Raw genomic sequence first — 19,435 nt, 5'->3', positions numbered from 1 at the left:
GGACAGTAGTGCCAGATGATCCAGATAGTTCAATAGCACCTTTTCCTGCCTTTCCTTGGTGTGGTTTACAAGCACTTTATCTCATTTCATCCTCACCATAATCCTGTGAGATAAGCAAAGATTAGTTTTCATTTCTTAGCCCCATTTTACAGGTGAGGATGCTGAGGCTGACAGGTCCAGCAAGTTCTGAAAGTTACCTGGTCAGCAGGACAGACAGCCTTGGAGCACAGACTGCCCCTGCTTCTGATTCACTGCCCTTTGCCCTGCATTGCTACTTCTATTCTTTTATTATTATTATTATTATTATTTTGGCCGCACTGTGCAGCATGCGGTATCTTAGTTCCCCGACCAGGGTTCGAACCCCTGCCCCCTGCAGTGGACGCAATGATTCTTACCCACTGGACCACCAGGGAGGTCCCTACGTGACTTCTAAAAAGATGCCACGTTTGGATGGGAGCAGGAGAGAGGGATAGGGAGAGAGGGTGTTTGGGAAGGGAGAGATGCGGTGTTGGGGCAGGCAAGGGTGACAGGGAGAAGGTGACCTCTCACAAGGTTTTTAGGGAGAGATATTCTAATCCTTAGGCAGGAGAGAGTGGGGAACAAAAAAACCTGCTTGTGAGCAGAGCCTCCCTTGACCAGTGAAGTTTGGAGCTGGGGCGGGGGCAGGGTGGGCACGGTGAGCTCCGTTTCTGCTTTTTCTGGCTCTGTCTCTGAGATGCGCTTCTCCTCCTCGGCCGAGGGCATCATCCCCTGCTCCGCATGTGTCATTAGAAACCTTCTACTGTCTGGTCTCCTTCCCAGCCGGCTGTCCGTGCAGAGGCCACCACCCTCACTCTGCCCTCACTAAGGCAACAGCCTCTCTCCTGTTGTCCTCTTCTCTAATCCAGCCCTCGATGGGCTTTCAGAAGTACAAATCTGCTCATGATCGGACATTGCTTTCAAAACTTACCATGTCGCCCTGTTGCCTTTAGGACACAGGATAGAGCCCTTTTCCTTAGCCCTTCAGTACCTGCCCCATGCAGTTCTCTGCAAACACTGACATCATGCCTGAATGCCTTTGTGCTTCCTGGTTCCTCTACCTGGGCTGCTCTACCCACCCCCCTTCTCTCTGGAAACAAAAGATCTTCCTCAACCAGCAAGACCCAGTCCAAAGGTCTCTTCCTCTCAGCAGCCTTCCCAGATCGACCATTTATCCTCCACTCCACGGAGAGTGAGTTTTCCTTCTCCTTCTTCTGTGTTCCTAACACCTGTCTCTCACTTTTCCTATTACAGGATAATTGGCTTTTTTTTTTTTTAAAAAAACATCTTTATTGCAGTACAATTGCTTTACAGTGGTGTGTTAGTTTCTGCTTTATAACAAAGTGAATCAGCTATACGTATACATATATCCCTGTATCTCCTCCCTCTTGCGTCTCCCTCCCACCCTCCCTATCCCACCCCTCTAGGTGGTCACAAAGCACCGAGCTGATCTCCCATTGGCTTTTTACATGTCTGTTTCTTCAGTTGGATAATGAACTTTTTTGGGGGGGAGGGTGTCTACCCTGTTCGTAACACGGTGCCTGACACAGAGTAAATTTAAAATGCTCACAAATGTTGACTGATTCGTGGGATTGTGAACAAGCTCGTGAGGCTTCTGGGTGTTAATCACTCATGGCTTTCTGAAAATTGGGCTTCCCATCCCCACTCCTGTGCTTAGGTCATTGTGGACCCTGAAAACTCAAAAAATGAGTGGAGTTTCTGGGAATCGAGGTGCTGCAAAGCTCGAAGCATGGGTGCACTCTGGTTGCCTGTGTACCTGTTTAATAGTCCATTGTTACTGCCTCTTCCCCTGGGGTGTTTGTCTGAAGAGCAGATAAAGGGATTAATCACAAGGCCCAGTATGAACCCTGGGGGATGATGGACCCTCAGAGCCTCTGCTTCACTGGTTCTCGGCGAAAGCCTGATGCATTACTTACGGTGCGACTCCCTGGTTGGGGTTTTCGCACCTCAAAGGAGAAGCCCCCGGGGTGAGAAAATAGTTTTAGCACAGGAGTCATTTTGGAGACTGGTTTTGGAATGTGCTGTTGACTTACTGGCCTGGGGAGAGAGAATGATTATGGGCTGGGAAAATTCCTGCAATAGGACAGTGGGGTTAGGGTACCAATGGGTGCTGCCCTGTGAGTTATGGGGAGAAATGGGCTAAATTCCGACGTCGCTCATGGTTCCCTCTTCTCAGGGTTTTCGGCTCAAGTGTGTGGTCCTATAGCACAAAGGTGAGGGGAGGAGAAGAAAAAGGGCAAGAGGAGGCTGGACCCAGGCCCACCTCTCTGGGGTCTGCATCGTGTGTCTTTCCGACGAGCGTGGGGCTCTGGAGCCAGACTGCCTGGCTTTACACTGAATCCAGTGGACGTGCTGTTATGATGAACGAGTCCCCGAACCCCTCTGGGCCTTGTACGGCTGTTGCGATGATTGAATGAATTAATTCGCGCAAAGGGTTTAGAGCATGGTGAGCTCCCGAGGCCTGCAGGATCGTCAACCTGTCAGCTTTTAGGAGTCGCGCCAGAAAAGCACCAGCTGGATGGACTCTCCTACGTCCTTATTTCTCCAGCTGAAATGATTGCCAAACCACAGTCTACATCCCTCAGCAAACACGGATTTCAGCCCTGAACTGAGCTCAGGAGAATTAGGAAGATGCCCACGTGTCTTTTGCGCCCCCCGCCCCCGAGAGGTGTGGCTCTGCAGAGAGTCCCCCGCTGGCTTTTGGCTGTCAAAGAGGGTGAAACCACACTCCCGTCTCTGACTCGGGAGTGGGTTTCGTTTCCTCCTCGGTGCTAACCGCGATGTGAAGTGATTATCACATTCCAGCGTGGAACGTGCAAAAATCTGTAAAAACAGCATTTACACCTTGGAGTCTACGGTGCCAGCAGGAAAAAAATGAGCAACGTGGCGAGATGTGAGCTGCCAAGGTAGCTGGAGGTGGGGTCGTGTTGTGTGACAGGCAGGCGTGTTGTCCCATTGTCTCTGCTTGGCAAGAGGAGGGGAAGCGCGGGCGGGAAGGGGCCTCGCGAAGGTCACTGTGTCCGCGCTTCCAGCCCTGAGCCCACTTCTTGCACCCACGACGCAGTTGGCCCCTTGGTTCCTTGTTACAAAGCTTCACAGGAGGCAACTTCCCCAAACCCCTCGTGCATCTCAAGAGTCAGGAAGTCAGATCTTCCTTAGGTCTGAGCTCCATCTCTTCCGGTGCAATTGGAGTCACCTTGGTTTATGTTATTCTAAAAGGAGATTAAAAACCGTCTGGTTGCCTTTGCATTGGGGGCTGCAGGAAGGGTGTCTCACCCTCTTTACCAGCCTCTGTTTGGAGCATTTCCAACCCCTTCCTCTGAAATTCTGGATTAGCCAGGAGAGGTGTGTTGGAGAAGACATGCCCCTCCGGTGGTACCCGGCCCGCTGGATACATCACACCTCAAATGGCTTTTCTCCTTCACTTGTTATTAGAAGTCCCTCAGGCATCACAGCTTTCTCCAGATTTGTAATGGGTGACCCATAAGCAAAGATCTCTTTTTAAAGTGTAATTTTATAAGAGCAAACAGCTCGATGTATACATTTTCATAAAGTCATAGACTCTTAGAGCCGGATGGGAACTTCAGATCATTCAAATTAAGAGACGGGAAAACATTGCCAACATCAGAGCGCTTCGGTGTTGGCGTTGGGTCCATGTTTCCTCTTAGGTCAATGCCGTTTCTACCCCCTTTAGCACCGGCTTGACTGTTTTTACATTTGATGCTAATTTTCTGGTATATCCTGATATGTAATATCGAAAACCAGTGTTTCCCTAGGTAAGATCTAAGAATCGTGCATAGCAAGGTCTCTGTCCTTTTCGTACGACACGTAAAATGCTTCGGCATATATCGTCTTGTTGAGTGGGTGCCGTCATACATTACACACATACACACATACGTTACATCCTGTACACCGTACATAACGCGTCAAGTTACATATTATTCCCATCGTACAGATGAAGAAACCAAAGCACGGAAAGTTAGTGTTACTTGCCCGAGATCCCACAGCTAGTAAATGATGGAACTCAAACTCTGGTTTTCTAGCCACTGAGACCTCTGCTTTTTCCAGTCCACCAGGCTGTGAAGACAGCAGAAGGAACAGAGTAGACACTTAAAATACAAAGAGAAAGAATGGAGAGATTAACAGGAGAAACAAAGAATGGTGGATTGGGAAGAAACCGAGGAAAAGATACCAGCCCCGGGTTTTCCTCCTGCTTTCAGTTCTCACTGCTATGCCCCGTGGGTGGCGGGGACCCAGTATAACTTGTGGCCAGGACAGTCCTCGTTCCTCCCGGATGTCCCTGGGTCCGGGAGTCCCAGCTGGTGGGCCAGGCAAAACTCTTGACTAACAAAGTATACCTTTCTGGAAGCTGGACCGAGGCCACCATGTTAAACCTGAACTCTCATCCAGCTTCTTACATGGGATGAAATGAATAGCAGAGACTTCAGGACAGGAACTTGGTTTTCTAAATTTATCTTTGTAGTTTTATTTCATTGTCTAGGGCTCGTGCAACATAGTGCCACAAACTGGGGGCTTAAATAACTGAAATTTATTCTCTCACGGTTCTGAAGGCCAGACGTCTGAATCCAGGCGTCAGCAGGGTGGGCTCCTGCTGGAGGTTCTTAGGGGGAAGTCTGTTCCCTGACTCTTTCTCCGCTTCTGGTACTTGTCAGCTATGCTCTGGCTGGTAGACACAGCACTGCCTCTCTGCCTCCGTCTTCACGTGGCCTTTTCTCCTACATGTGTCTGTATCTCTTCTTCTTCTAAGGACACTAGTCGTATGGAATCAGTGCCCACCCTGTCCAGTATGGCCTCATCCTAATCCGATTACATCAGCGAGGTTCTTGTTTACAAATGAGGTCAAATTCACAGGTAACAGGGGTTAGGGCTTCAGTACATCTTTTGGGGGGACTTGATTCAACTCATAACGTCATCTAACATGGTGCCCACACGTAGTAGGTCTGAGTAGAGAGTGGCTGGCAGATGGCAGCGAATCTGTAGAGAGGGCTTGGAGTAGTTGCAGAGTCAGTGAAGGTCGTCTCTCTCCTTTAAGTCTGTCTCCCGCTGCTTGCCCTCTGTCCAACTTGCCCACTGTTGCCGCAGAACCTTGGTCAGGCCCCCTTTTCCTTGAGTTGCAGCAAAATTATAACAAGAGCTGCCATTTTCACGTCCCTATTTTGTGTTGGGCGTGTGTTCAGTGCTTCGTATGCGTTGCCTTGCTTACTTTACACAACATTACAAGCAACTCTTCTTATTCGCATTTTGTAGTTGAAGAAATGGAAACTCACAGTGGTCGGTTGTCTTGACGGAGATTATAGGACCAGTAAGTAGTCCTATCCTACAGTCCTGCTGCTGACTGGGGCCTCTTCCCCCTCTTTTATTCACATCCCCAGCGGGAAGTGTGTCCTCACTTTTGCCCACACCAGGTCCCACCCACTGAGAGCCTTTTGGGGACTGGAAGGAACTGGTAGACGTCCGTCCGTGTGTGGGAGAGGGTGGAGGCTGGCTGGAGCCTCTGCCAGCCTGTACCCGGCTCCACGTGTTCAATCCCCTCGTCCTCCCGGGCGATTTGCTTTCTGTGGTTGCCAGAGAATTATCGTAGTGGTAGCATTGTGAGTCCGTCCCTAGCGTCCGTGAAGGGCTCTTCTGGAGGACGGGAGCAGTAAGGACTTTCTCGGCACCTTCCAAACAGTTCAGCCACGTGGGTTGCTGGCTTCTGGGCCTGAGGCGGTTTTGTGCAGAGGTTCGGGGCGCAGGACCTGGGGCTCGTGCCTGGGTGCAGACCTCAGCCGGGCTGGGTCCTGGCGTGCACGCGTTACACCGTCACCTGTGCCCGGTTTCATCATCTGTGTCGTGGTGGTAGCACCTTATCCCGCAGAGCTATTATGAGGGTTAAATGAGTGACTTCGTGTGAAGCTCACGTAAGTACACGGCAGGTACTCAAGATGAGCTATGATTTATCATCCGGGCTTATCCGGTGGTGTCTCAAAGGGGCGGGGGGCGCACAGGTGAATAAAGGGCCTCCACTGGTGACGTGATGGACTCACTGATCCAAGCATTCTCAGGAGGGACAGCGTTCTCCATGCCTCGCGGGCTGGCCTGCCCCACTCCACACGCACACTCAGTGTTGGGGTCCAGGGCTGCGGTGTTCGCAATGTCCACAGTGGGAAAACAAAACCTCACGGAGCCCCTAGGGATGGAGAGAAGTGGGGGGGTGTAGATGGGCACCCACTTCAGACCTCTTGGCCTTCTCCGGGCGCCCCCAAGCCCTGCTGCTGGGACAAGAGCCACTCCTACTGCTCGATAACTGGATTGATGTTCCCCACGTTCCCACGGCGGGAGAACAAGGCCTGGCGGGAGGGGAGGAGGACACAGGCGTCTCCCAGGCAGGCGCCGCAAATCGGGTGTTAATTACCGAGTTAAACACCCTGTCCTCTTGGCCATGAATCCAGTAAAGGACATTCACGGGGGGTGAGGCCCAACCAGAGGGTGGTACAGCTGAGACCAAACCACTACAAAGGGAACTGCGATGAGCAAATCCCTCCTTCAGGTCCCCACCTGTAGCTCTATGGTGAAGCATCGTCTCTTGTTAGCTGAAGGGAAGGAAGGGGTGGCCTTTAACAGCTGGGGCTGCCAGAAAACGAGAGGCTGCAATTCCCCCAGGCGCATTACATCCAAGGGCTTCATCTCGCCCTGACAGGCAGTTATGACAGCACTTCTCTAAGGAGACGCAATCAGTGAATCCCACAAAAATGATTGCAGCCCATCACGAGGGTAAGTGGGATCCTAATTAAGGGATGTTCGCTATTAACGTGCATCAGTGCAATTCTTGCCTTCAGGCACCTAGCAGGGAAGTGATGAATATTTATTGAATGAATAAAGGAAATAAACTCGCACATCACACGTACACCAGCGAACTTCCTTTTGTTACAGAGTCTGTCTACTCCCAGCTCTCCAGAGTGAAAGCTGCGGTTCCCAGGGTACCGTCGGGGAGGGTTTTGGAGGCAGACGTGAGTTTGAGTCTCATCCTCATGCCTCTGGGATTAACACCCATTTTTATAATCCATGCAGGTTAAATACAATCACAGGAGAAGACAGAAAAAAGAAACTCGACGCATGTTCTCACCTTTTTCCTCCTGTTGTAACTTTGCGTTTATTTGCTTAGCTTTTGTTTTGCTTTTGGGGGAAACTTCGCAGTGCAAAGTGCGAAGAGTCCTTGCGGATTTCAGCGCGGGTGGATGTAAACGACCTCGTCCAGGCTGCGGGGCGGCGGGTGTGTTTACGCGTGGAGGTGTGGACACGCACGTGAGTCTGCGGGGCCGTCACGCAGAAGCACGTGCTCGTGCGCTTATGTACTTGTCACGCGTGGTTTGCAGTTCAGAGCAGGTAACGCACCATGAGGTGCACATTTAACCACTAGCCTGGAGCTCTGGGGTTGACCCAGGGACTGATGACTCAACGTGGTAGGGTGGTTGTACGGGGGGCACATGGGGGCGGGGGGGCAGGGAGTGAGGCCCTGGGTGGGAATCTTGTAGAGCAGATCTGAGGGTCAGGGTCAGGAAGGTTAGCAGCCCTGGCTTTACAGCTGATGTACGACCTCGGGTGCTGTTTTCCTCAGGTGGGGGCTGGGTGGCCACCCTCTCTGGCGCGACACGCTCTCCCCAGGCCATCTCACGCCTCCTCCCTGATGTGCTGAGGATTCCCAGCCGAAGCCCAAATCCGGCCCTCGAGCTTGGGCTGTATGTCTGGCTGCCCGCAGGACGCCTCCGCTCAGGTGCCACACAGGGACCTCAGACTCCTCAGGCCCCTCCTGGTGTCAGCGCTTCCCACCCCTCTGCCCCCTCCTGCTGGCCGTCCTCTTGCTGAGTGTGGAGTTGCCCAAGGCACAGGCCCATCTCCTCTGTGCCGTCTCCATGGCTACGTCCTGGTGATTCTGCTCCTCATCGGCTCGTCCTCTGCCCTGAGTTTGTCCTCCTCTTTTGGGTCCCACTTTGGCCATCCTGGGCATGCCCCCCATCTCTTGCCTGGATCTCTGCATCACCTCCTGGATGCCCCACACACAGCCGCGCCTGGCTCTGGTCTGTCCTCACAGCAGCACGAACATGCCTTCTGAAGTGGCGACCTGACTGTGCTTCTCCCATCCTCAGACGTGTTCAGTGGCTTTTCCGTTATCATGGGAGAAGGACCCACCTCCTTGCCGTGGCTTAGCTGGCTCCGCAAGCTCATGCCCCTGAATGCTGTTCTCTGAAGTCCTTCCCTTCTGCTCCAGCTACACTCACCTCCTTCCCTCCCCTCATCACCTCCTACTCTTCCTTCAGGTCTCAGCTTAGATGTCACCTCTTCCAGGAAGCCTTCCCTGGCTCCATCCCCTCATCTAAGTCAGGCTTAGCTCTCCCACCATGTGATCCTACAGTACCTGTGCATCCTCTGTCGCGGTGTGTATCGCTTTGTACTCGCTGGCTGACTTCCTCGTCTGCAAGTCCACTGTAAACTCTGTGCGGGAAGGGGCTCCATCCGTGCTGCTCACCATCGGATCCCAGCACCTAGCACAGCGCCTGGTACCTGTTAGAGGTTGCAGACCTTTTGTTCTACGAGTGGTCATTGTGACGTATACCTTTCCTGCACTGAAAATGTTCTATGGACGCTGGCGTTTAAATCATTATCTACGGCTCCCTTCCTTCTACGCAGGTTGGGACTGTCCGTCACCCAGCGTCCCCTGAAAAGGAAGTCTCTGAGGTCATAGCCGTCATCTTCCAACCCAAAGCAAGGCTGCAGGTTAGCTGCCCCGGACAGATGTTCACCGCTGTGCGGCAGGGGCAGGACTGCAGAGAGAATGGTGACACGCAGTGCAAGCTGGGGAAGAGGAGATTTTTCAGACAAACAAGGGCATACGTTTCGTACCCTCCTGAACAGGCAAGCCTTAAGTCTCAGAAAGGGTGGAAGGGGGCGGTCAGGGCTCTGCCTGGGCCGTGGGGGCAATTCCCTGCACTTCTGCGGTGGGGAGAGAGGGCAGAGAGACCGTGGAGGTAGCCCTGCGCAACCTCCCTCGAAGCAGGGCAGTCTCGGGGTTTGTATCAGACGATATATTTTCTTCCCACTAGGCCTGATGCTTCATCATCGGCTGATGTGAGCAGGGGCCGTGGTGGGTTGGGGGAGGCAGATATGTCCGGACGAGGGGTCTGAACAGCCCTGAGGCTCTGGCTCCTAGCTGCAGGCTCTCGGGGGCCCCAACCTCCTGCTCTGGGGCCGGCGCTCTGCGGGAGGATGCGCCTGTCTTAGGCCTGCGCTGTCATTCACTCTTCTATTTATAAAGTTAAAAATAAGGTGCTCCATATTCCGGGAGGGAAAGAAAAGCAAACCGGCGGCTTGGGCTGCCGGTGCAGCAGGGCCTTGGGCTTCTGTCCGCACGGCCAGCTCTGGTGGCTCTTCCTGGAGGCGTCCCTGAAGCCGGGCCAAGCCTGTGCCCACCTCCCTCTCTTCTTCCAGCTCCGCTCCAGCATCAAGAGACCAGCGCTCTCAGCCCCGCCCCGCCCCGGAGGGCACTGCACACGCCCCAGTCAAGGCAGCCGGGGTCCCTCCCGAGCACCAAGGGGGCTCGGCCTCGGCCTCCCTGGGTTATTCACTCTGGTTCCTCGGGCCCTCGGCGGATACCAGGTAGCCTGGGAAGAGCCGAGAAGCTTGAGGCAGAACCCGCGGCCCCGACTCTGTTGCCATCCGCCCTCTGACTCTCAGTCACCCGTGTGAGAAACGCCCGAGTTGGTCCTTGTCTGTCCCACCTGGTAGGGCGTCCCTGAACCAGATGGAGGCCAGGGCATGAGGACCTGTGGAAAGCGGGGGGGCTTTGTGCCAGCCTTAAACTTCGCTGTGGCCGCCCTGCTGCTTCAGGTGCCTTCCAGCCAACTCCGTGCCTGTTTCCCCTGATCGAGCTGCCAGCGGGGATGGAGACAGCTCGTCACCATCCTCCACATGGCTCCCCCTCCAGACTTGCCCACGTGTGCTAAACTTGTGCTGCTGAGCACGCGAGATGCTTTCCTCTCGAGGTGGCAAATGGTGTAGAAAGTGGACGTTTGGGGAAAAGCAAAGAGGTGTCGTCCGTCTGGGTTTGGCGGGGAGCTGACCTCTCCTAGGGTCCTGACTTGAACAGGGCGGAAGGGGAGGAGGCTGGCAGGCAGGTGTTTGTCCCGGAGAACGAACCTCCCTCCGGAAACCTCTGCCTGCGCTTCTGCTCTCCGCCTGCTGGCTCGGGCTCTACCCGTCCCCGGGCTGCGCGCTCTGCGCTGCTGAGAGCGATGGCTCTTTCCTTTTCAGGCAGGAGAGACGCGCAGGGCTTGCGGTTCAGCTGGTGGGGCAGGCAGCCTCAGCTTCTTGGCCCCGGGCTCTGGGGACCTGCATCTTGGAGAGGCTCCCGTCTTGGGCAGTGGTTGCTTTAACCCCCGCATGACCAGACACTTGGTGTGCCATGGGTCTCGCCTGTTCCGAACGCGTACGGGGTAGAGGGAACGAAAGGGAAGGTTTGAGTTTCAAATCTGTCAGCGCCATACTTCCTTGTGTTCCGCAGTGTGCGCTGCTGGACCATTATTTCTAAAGTACTGGGACCTGGCATGTCTCCCAGGATCCAGGCCGAGCCAGGATGTTGTATTCCTTTGGTACCACGGCTGGTGCCGGCAGCCGAGCGCTATGCCAGGGGCCCAGAGGAGGGGTGATGCGACGGCCATCCCTGCAGTCACCGTCCTCTGACATCTTCTCGCCCCAGGCCTTGGAGGCCCCCTTGTTACCGACTGCAACGGTCTCTAATCTCACCTGGTCGATCGACGGCATCCGACGCTGTTTGTGTTTCGTTTTTCCCCCGATTCCCTCTCCTCTTCGGGGTCCTGCGTCCTCCCTCCTCCCATGTCTCCCGCACCTGTGGCTATTCTCTCTCCCGCCCTCCCGTGGATCCTTCTTCCTTCCCGCTGACACCGGCTTCCCGTCCCTGGATGACCTCATCCTCCTGCACGTCTTGTGACGTCCAGACCTGCACTCCTGGCTGGGTTTCTCTTCCTCAGTGTGCGGCAAGCACTTCAAGTCCACCACGACCCAAACCGAGCTCCCTACCTTTCCTCCGAGCTTGTGCATCTGTTCCTGCCCCGGGTTCCTGCCTCCTTGAAGGGCACTGGTCAGCAGTCATACCAGGGGCCTCCCCAGAGAATTTGCAAGAGAATCCTGCCAGATCTACCTTCTTCCCATCCTTTACTTGCATCTCCTTCTCCTTCTCCCGCTGCCTCCAGTCAGACCCTCATCATCCTTTGTCTGGATCACTGCAGCCGCCGCCCCGCTTCTGTCCCTGCCCTTTGCCAGGTCGTCCTCTTCACGACAGCGCGATGCCTGCACTCCAGGTGGCCTCAGTGGTTGCTGGCTGAGCGAGTGCCTGAGTTATGGGTAGAGACGCTTTGCTCAGGGGAGCAAAGGCGGGCGTTTGTTCTGTAGCTGCTGGGCGTTGTGAGTTAACATCAGGGTCACCGTTCTCCTTCTCTTCTGGCCCTGGTGGAGATGCTTGGGTGTTAAAGAACTTTAGGTTTGAGCTCATGGGGTTCAGGAGACCTGGGTGATAGTCCGGACTCTGCCGCTTGCTTACTAGGGGGCGTGTCTTTTCTGAGCTGGCTTTGACCCTGAGAGCACAGCAGAAAACAAAATCAGGGAGTTTGAGGTTTACCAAGGAGCCTTATCCTTTAGGAGGAAGAAGGACAAAGGTTATGACAGGGAGTGAACCTGGACAGGTGGCTGAACCCGTAAGGAGAGGTGCTCTGGTCGTTCCTTATGGGAAACGTCGTTCAATCCGCCTGGCATCACCCCACCCTCCCAGAAAGTGCAGATGGGAGGCTTCCAGGCTGTCCTTCTTCCCCTTGCCGTTGTGACAAAATGGGCTGGGTCTTGGGGGTTCCAGAAGCCTCTCTGCAGAGCTCTGATTCCTCATCCGAACAGGGCAAGTGCCTGTTGAGCAGATAACTCTTATTTAAGTTTCCGTATGTTTCGGGGTGAGTGGGGATTTCGTATTCAGGTTGAGGGGCTGGCTGAGTGACCCCAGGGAGCCCCTTGGACCCTTTGGGCTGGTTGATCACATCTTACCTGAAGCCAGGGGACAGGACCAGTGAGTCACTGAGACACCCTTCAGGTTTCCAGCGCTAACTCTGCTCTTCCCGTCGCAGTGTTCAGTGCATGAATCGTGCCCGTGACAGGGTGCATACCATCTTCTCTCTTCAAGTCACAGTGTCTACACCTCACTGTGCCTGGACCTTTTTGGAAAGCCGGCCACTTGCCTCTTACACGTCACTTTCCCGTCAGTATCAGGGAAGTGTGTGGTACCCAGAGAACACCACAGGTCAGCAGTGGGAAATGTTTAACAGCGATGGTTTTAATTCAGTCCGTTGCCTCGGCAGAACCATTCCCTACAGTGTATCCTTTTGCAGTACTTTATCCCGTCCAATTTTAGATAATTAATAATCACAGTCATATCTGTGACTGTGGCTAGATACGGCTCTAGTGATTTCATCCAAGGAGCCTAGTGTGACTTAACACATCTGGGAATCCTTTTCTAGGCCCCAAATCCTGAAGGCTAAGGAGGAGCTGGGCAAAGAAACAGGCAGGAGTGATAGTGAATGTCCCTTGGAGAGGGAGGCTCCGAGGAGAGGTCCGCTGTCAGGGCTGGAGAGTTGATTTCAGGGCCAAAGCCGGGCTCTGAGCCCTGACTGTCCCATGTGTCAGGTTGCTGTGTCTGTTTTCCAGTCTCGGCTAAATCCATCCTCTCTCTTCTGCTTCCTGCAGCATGGTCTCTTGTTCCCCACAGAAAGCCAAGGAGCTCAGTCTCCTTCGAGGCAGGTGCCTGGATGGCTCAGTGCCAGAGCCCTGGCCGGGGCTGGAACCAGGACCGTCCCGCTTACCTCGCTGGGAGTGCCAGGGACCAGATCCGTGTTGGGGTGTGGCTGGTATTTCTAGCCGCAGGATGTGGTTTGGAGAGGAGCTGCTCACCCAGAGCCTTGGAGCCTTTCCGAGTCCCCCAGCTCTTGGCTGGATTAGGGGGTCGCCCTGCCCCAGGGGGAGGGGTATGCATGAAACGATGTGCAAGCGTGCTGCTGTCTTACATCTGCTCCTCTAACGTGCTCTCCATCCTTCTCCACCCTGCTCTCTGCCCCAGAAAGCTGAACTGCATGGACAGGCTCCCCTCCCACCCCAGCTCCCCCAGGCTGCTGGCTGGCAGGGTCCCATGGTGGGGTGTTGTGAGCTGGGACGCCACCAACGGAGCATCAGCAGATCGGAGAAGGGAGGGGAGTGAGCTCAGAACAGTTATTCCTCCAGCTCCTTCCCTGTAGGCTTCCCCTAAACCGAGGCTTCCACGTAGCCTCTCACACAGCCCTCACCACCTCTGGGCTCCAGTAACTTCTCTCTTCCTGAGCCCTGACACATAGAGGTCACTGTGGGGTCATCTTACCAGCACGGGGGGCTTCCGCTAAGCTGCTCTTACGAACAGAAATACTTGATGGTGTTCACCCAGCACTTACTCTGCCCCACGCATCTTCCCAAGCTCCTTCCGTGGATAATCTAATTCCATTCTTAAATAACCCTGAGAGCAGATACTAATAATGTCCCTGGCTTGTGAGAGAGGGAACTGCGACTCAGAAAGATGCAGTGAATGTCCCAGGGTCACAGAGCAAGGAAGTGGCGGACGCTGGTTCCAAACGCGAGCAGCCACGTCCCAGGACCCAAGTTCCTGCTGGTTACTGGTGGAATCCCTGGACCAGCCACGCCCGCATCACCTGGGAGCTTGGGAGAAATGCAGATTCTCAGCCCTGCCCCAGACTGACTGGATCCGAGGCTGGGGGTGGGGTCCGCAGTCCCCTCTCCAGGAGTGGGATGTCCACCGGGGTTTGAGGACCACTGCTCTCACTGACCCCAGCTACCCCAGCCGCCGTCCCTTTCCCCCAGCCTTGCGTGGCTGGACTGCCGTGGCTGGTTCCTCCTCCGGCCTGCTCTGGGGAGCAGGCTCCGCCCGCACCGGCCACTGCCCCGGGCTCCGGTGCTTTCTGTTTTCTGTGTTTGGTGACTGTGACCAGCCCAGGCTCTCCTCCCAGCTGGCTTCTCAGGGCTGTGCACCTATTTTTCTGGGCTCATCTTCCACGGATCTTCTCCTTTCTCTGGGCTTCAGTCCCCCAGGTGTGAGCACAACGCTGATAAGTAACAGGGGGACGTGGGCCAAACCTCCCTGCACAGATGTTTCATTTGGCCTCCTGGTTCCTGCTCCCCACAGGGGCGTCCACATCCACCCCCTCCCTCCGCTTGTCCATGCGGCCCACGTGGTCTCCGCATACATGCCTGCTTGGTCCACAGTCTCGAATCCGGTGCCGCCACTTTCCGTGGATGGGAATCCAAGGCCAGAGAGGGTAAAGGTTGGTCAGGGATGCCCAGCGAGGCAGGGGCAAAGCCGGGGCTGGAGAGAGAGCTCCCAGGTCTCAACGTGGCCTTCGCTCATCGTGTGGTCCTTGCTCTGGGGCTGAGGGTCGCTGAACCTTCACCGGCTGCCCAGCCGGACACTTGCCTCTCCAAGATCTTTTACGAACCTACATAAAGGCGGGCCCTCGCCAGTTTGTTGGAGATGGGGTCCAGGGTGGGGTGATTCACGAGAGGGACCGATGTTTGTGTTCAATGGGGAAAATGACCAGGTGCTTAAGAGGGCCCAGAGCGCCGCACGGTGGGACCTAAGTGGGATGACTTTGCCGGGAAAGTGTTTTTGTGGAGGCAGGGCTGTCACTATTGGTTTCCTGCCCGTCAGAGTCTCGGCCTCGAGGCAGCCCTGCCTCTCCTGAGTCTGACTCCACCTTCCACCAGTTTCAGACTCTATGACTTGAACCAGTGACTTGTTGTCTCTGAGCCACAGGTATGCCCTGGGAAAATGGCCTCTTGGGCTTGTCTTCATCCTCTTTCCCATCATTATAACAATTTACTTTCTTCCTCCTCTCAGGAGGGAAGGGGCCTTGTGAGTGAATTTGCACTAAAGTGCTCATTTGACAAGTAAACGTTTAATGTGTTGTGTTCACCACCGCTCCCAGCCAGGTCTCTTGATTCAGGAGTTTTGAAGGGGATAGAAAAGATAAAATGGGAAATGCTGCATCCCGATTCCATAGGCTTTAAATCCAGGGATTGCTTATTTTAATGGTTTTCAGGCCACCAGAATAATCAGGTTTTGTCTGTTTTTCCTTCTGCTTCTATCAATTTTTTCTCCATTTTTTTCGTTGTGGTCAAACACGCATAATATAAAACTTACTGTCCTAATCATTTCTAAGCATACAGCTCAATGGTATGAAGTACATTCGTATTGCTGTGCAACCATCACCACCATCCGTCTCCAGAACTCTTTTCGTCTTGCAAATCTGAACTTCTGTGCCCATTCAGCAATAACTCCCGTTCTCCCCTCCACCCTCTGGCCACCACCATTCTACTTGTCTCTATGGATATGACTAATCTAAGTGCCTCACGTAGGGGGAGGCATACGGTATTTGTCTTTTTGTGTCTGGCTCATTTCACTTAGCATAATGTCCTCAAAGTTCATCCATGTTGTAGCATGTGTCAGAATTTCCCTCCTTTTTCAGGCTGAATAATAGTCCATTGTATGTATAGACCACATTTTGCTTGTCCGTTCTTCCACTGATAGACACTTGGGTTGCTTCCACAGTTTAGCTATTATGAATAATGCTTCTATGAACATGGGTGCACAAATATCTCTTCAAGACCCTGCTTCCACTTACTTCGGGCATATACCAAGAAGTGGAATTACTGGATCATATGGTAACTCTAGTTTTAATTTTTTGAAGACGTACCAAACTTTTCCATGGTGAATATGCACCATTTTTCATTCTCATTGCAAAAGGTTTCCAGTTTCTCCACATCCTTGCCAACACTTATTTTCCCGTTTTTTTGTTTTCTTTAATTATTAGCCATCCTAATGGGTGTGAGGTGGTGTCTCCTTGTGGTTTCAATTTGCATTTCCTTAATGATTCGTTCTGTCAGTTTTTGCTTCATATATTTTGCATCTCTTTTATTAGATGAATAAACATTTGAAATTGCTGTGTCTACTTGATGAAGTGACCACTTTATCATTGTGAAGAGATCCTCGTTTTCTTGATATTATTTGCTGTGAGATCTACTTTCTCTGATACTCTTATAGCTACTCCAGCTTTCCCTTTATTCAAGTTAACATGGTATATTGTCTTTCATCCTTTTTTAAAAACTGTTTTTGTGTTAAAAGTAAGTTTCAAACAGGGAGGCATGTGGTTGTTTAGAAAATCTAATATGATAGCCTCTGTTTTTTAATTGAGGTGTTCAGACCATTTATAGTTAATGTAATTATAAATATTATATTGATCCTGTAGGGTTTAAACCTACCATCTTGCTATTTGTTTCTATGTTACTTATCTGTTCTTTGTTACACTTGTGCTCTTTTTAAGCCTTTTTGGGGGGACGATACTTGAGTATTTCTTAAGATTCCATTTAATCTTCTTTGCTGGCTTATGATGTATAACTTTTTGTGCTTTTATAAAGTGGATGCCTAGAGTTTGTAGTAAGTGTAATGAACTTATCATAGTCTCTCTTCAAGTAATATTACAGCACCTCACATGTACTATAAGAATCATACAACAGTGTACTTCCATTCCTTCCCTTCTGGCCTTTGTGCTATTGCCATCATACATTTTATTCCTACCTATGTTATAAATCCTAGAAACATTGTTATTATTTTTTAATTTAAACAGTCAATAATCTTAAAGAGATTTAAATAATAAGGAAAAGGTCTTTTATGGTTATCCATAAAAGTTACTTTTCCAGAGCACTTCATTCTTGGTGTGGATCCAGATTTCCATCTGGTATCATTTTCCTTCTGCCCAAAGGATGCCCTTTAACATTTCTTATAATGTGGACCTGTGGATAATGAAATCTTTCACCTCTGTATGTCTATAAAAATCTGTACTTTGGCTTTATTTTTGAAAGATATTTTCACTGGGTATAAAATTCCAAGTTGAGAGATTTTTTTTTCCTTTTTGTATTTTAAAGGTGGTGCTGTCCTGTCTTCCTGTGTTGTTTCTTATAAGAAGTTGGCTCTCATTCCTATATTAGTTCCTTTGTATGTAACGTATCTTTATCCCCCGTCCCTGGATGCTTTTACGATTTTCTGTTTATCAGTGGTTTAAGCAATTTAATTGTGATATAGTTTGGTGTGTTTTTCTCCCTCTGATTTCTTTTCCTCAGGGTTTGCTGAGCTTTTTGGATCTATAAGTTTGTGGTTTTTGTCAATTTGGAAAATTTCAGCCACCGTTTCAATATTTCATTAAGTATTTTTCTGTTTCCCCTTCCTTTGGGTACCACAGTCACATGTGTACTAAGTCACTTGAAGTTCTTCCGCACCTCACTGATGCTCTGTTTAGCTTTTTGTTTTCAATCTTTTTCTCTCTGTGTTTTATTTTGGGTAGTTTTTATTGCCTGTGTCAATCTTTTCTTCTGTGACATGTAATCTGCTATTAATCTAATCTGGTGTATTTTTAAAAATCACATATAGTCTTTATCTCTAGAAGTTCATTTTCTACCTTCTGTGTCGCCACATAACACACTTAATCTTTCCTCTAGTTTCTTGGACATGTGCAGTACAGTTACAATAATAATTTTAAAGACCTTGTCTACTGATTTCATCATCTTCGTCCTTTCTAGGTTGGTCTGGAGAGATGGATTTTTCTCCTCATTATAGGTAGCATTTCCCACTTCTTTGGCAAGCCTGATCATTTTTGACTGAATGCTAGACATTGTGGAATCCACACCTTGTTGGGAGCTGGATACTTTTTGGATATTTTGTATTTCTAAGCTTAGTTCTGGGATGCAGTTAAATCACTTGGAGAGTTTAACCCTTCAGGTCTTGCTTTTAAGCTTTGTTAGGTGGAATCAGAGCAGTCTTTAATCCAGGGCTAATTTTCCACCACTGAGGGGGGAAAAAAGTATTCACGAATTATGAGGTTTTTCCACTTGGGTTGGGGAGACAAGAGCCCTTTACTGGCCCCGTGTGAGTACCGTAAAGTCGCCCCTTTATCTTCTTTGTCATTCTTTGCCTGGTCTCAGGTAGTTTCTTCACATGCATAGTTTGGTCAGTCTCAGCTGAAGACTTGAGGGGCACTCACTCCAGCTCTCCAAAGCCCCCTCTGTAGAGTCTTCTACCCTCCAGCACTCTGCCTTTCAAACTCTAGCTGTCTTGCTTTCCTGATTCCCACCTCTGTCTCTTCCACCAAGGCAGATGCCTCTCTCTGCCTGGGTTTCCACTCCCTACAACCCAGCTCAGATATACCAGGCAGTAAGCTGAGGCGTCATAGGGTTTGCCTTGTTTGTCTGTCAGCTTTCAAAGGTACAGTTCTTCATTGCCTGATGTTCAGTGTCTTGAAAACTGTTATTTCACATGTTTTGTTCAGCTTTTAAACTGACCGTCAGAATTGCCTGGGAGTGCTTTGAAAAATCCAGATTCTTGGGCTCTGTCATTGGCTAATTTGAGGCCACCTTTGGAGTAGATCTGGTGGCTGACATTGTTCCCTTTCCAGCTGGAACATCAGTATTTTCAGTAAATACACTGGAATCTCTGATTAAAGGAGTCAGTCACTTCTGCTAAGAATCTGGGCGGAAAGATATTTATTTCGACCAAATGGGTTTCCTAGAACTGGATGGAAAGTGTCTGGAGGAGTCCTGGGAAACCAGATGGGAATCTGGATTAAGCTGATGTGGCTTTGGTCTTGGCCTATAACTTGTGATTTTCTTTCTGATTTATGACTTTGTAGCTCGTTTATCTCCAGCCATTGGCTTATTGGACAGATGATGGGGCCAGAGACTCTGTGAAGGGCCAGTTCTTGGGTCCTGAATAGCCCCACTGTGGGGACTAAATCAGCCAGTCAGTTCCTCTGAAACTCAGCCCCATTCCCTGCAATTCTGGTCTTGCAGCACTTCGCTGTGAAGAGACTGTTGGAAAAGCGTCTACAAATACGCTCGAATCTGTACTTGAAGCCACTTGTAGTCTACGTGGATGGAGATATGGGGGTTAGTAAATGCATTCTGTATCTGCAAGATATTTCCTTTTCCTGGAAATCCTGGGAGATAAGACAGTTCTCGGTAAAGACACTTGGGGCACCACTGACTCCTCCGAAGAGTGTTGAGTATTATTCAGATTCTCATGATTATTCTTCTCAGTTCTGTCTTCCTTGCTGCCACCTCCCTCCCGCCCTCTCAAGGGGAAAGAAAGGTCTCTGGTTGCATGGTGGGAAGGAACCTTGCATAATATATTTATGAAGGGCAGCCTTGACCCGGTAGAAGGATACTTTAATCCTCACATCGTTATTGAGCCCCA

At 51.3% G+C, this 19,435-nt stretch overlaps 1 protein-coding gene across 2 annotated transcripts in view; it reads left to right on the top strand.

The window, feature by feature from the left end:
- Window positions 1–19,435, top strand: part of PRMT8 (protein arginine methyltransferase 8) — an 81,450-nt gene that overhangs the window by 3,998 nt on the left and 58,017 nt on the right. The window lies entirely within an intron of this gene.

The sequence above is a fragment of the Globicephala melas genome, chromosome 10 (genome assembly GCF_963455315.2).
Source record: "Globicephala melas chromosome 10, mGloMel1.2, whole genome shotgun sequence".
Classification (NCBI taxonomy): domain Eukaryota; kingdom Metazoa; phylum Chordata; class Mammalia; order Artiodactyla; family Delphinidae; genus Globicephala; species Globicephala melas.
Note: the sequence above shows the minus strand (reverse complement) of the source record. Positions and strands in the feature narration are given on the sequence as shown.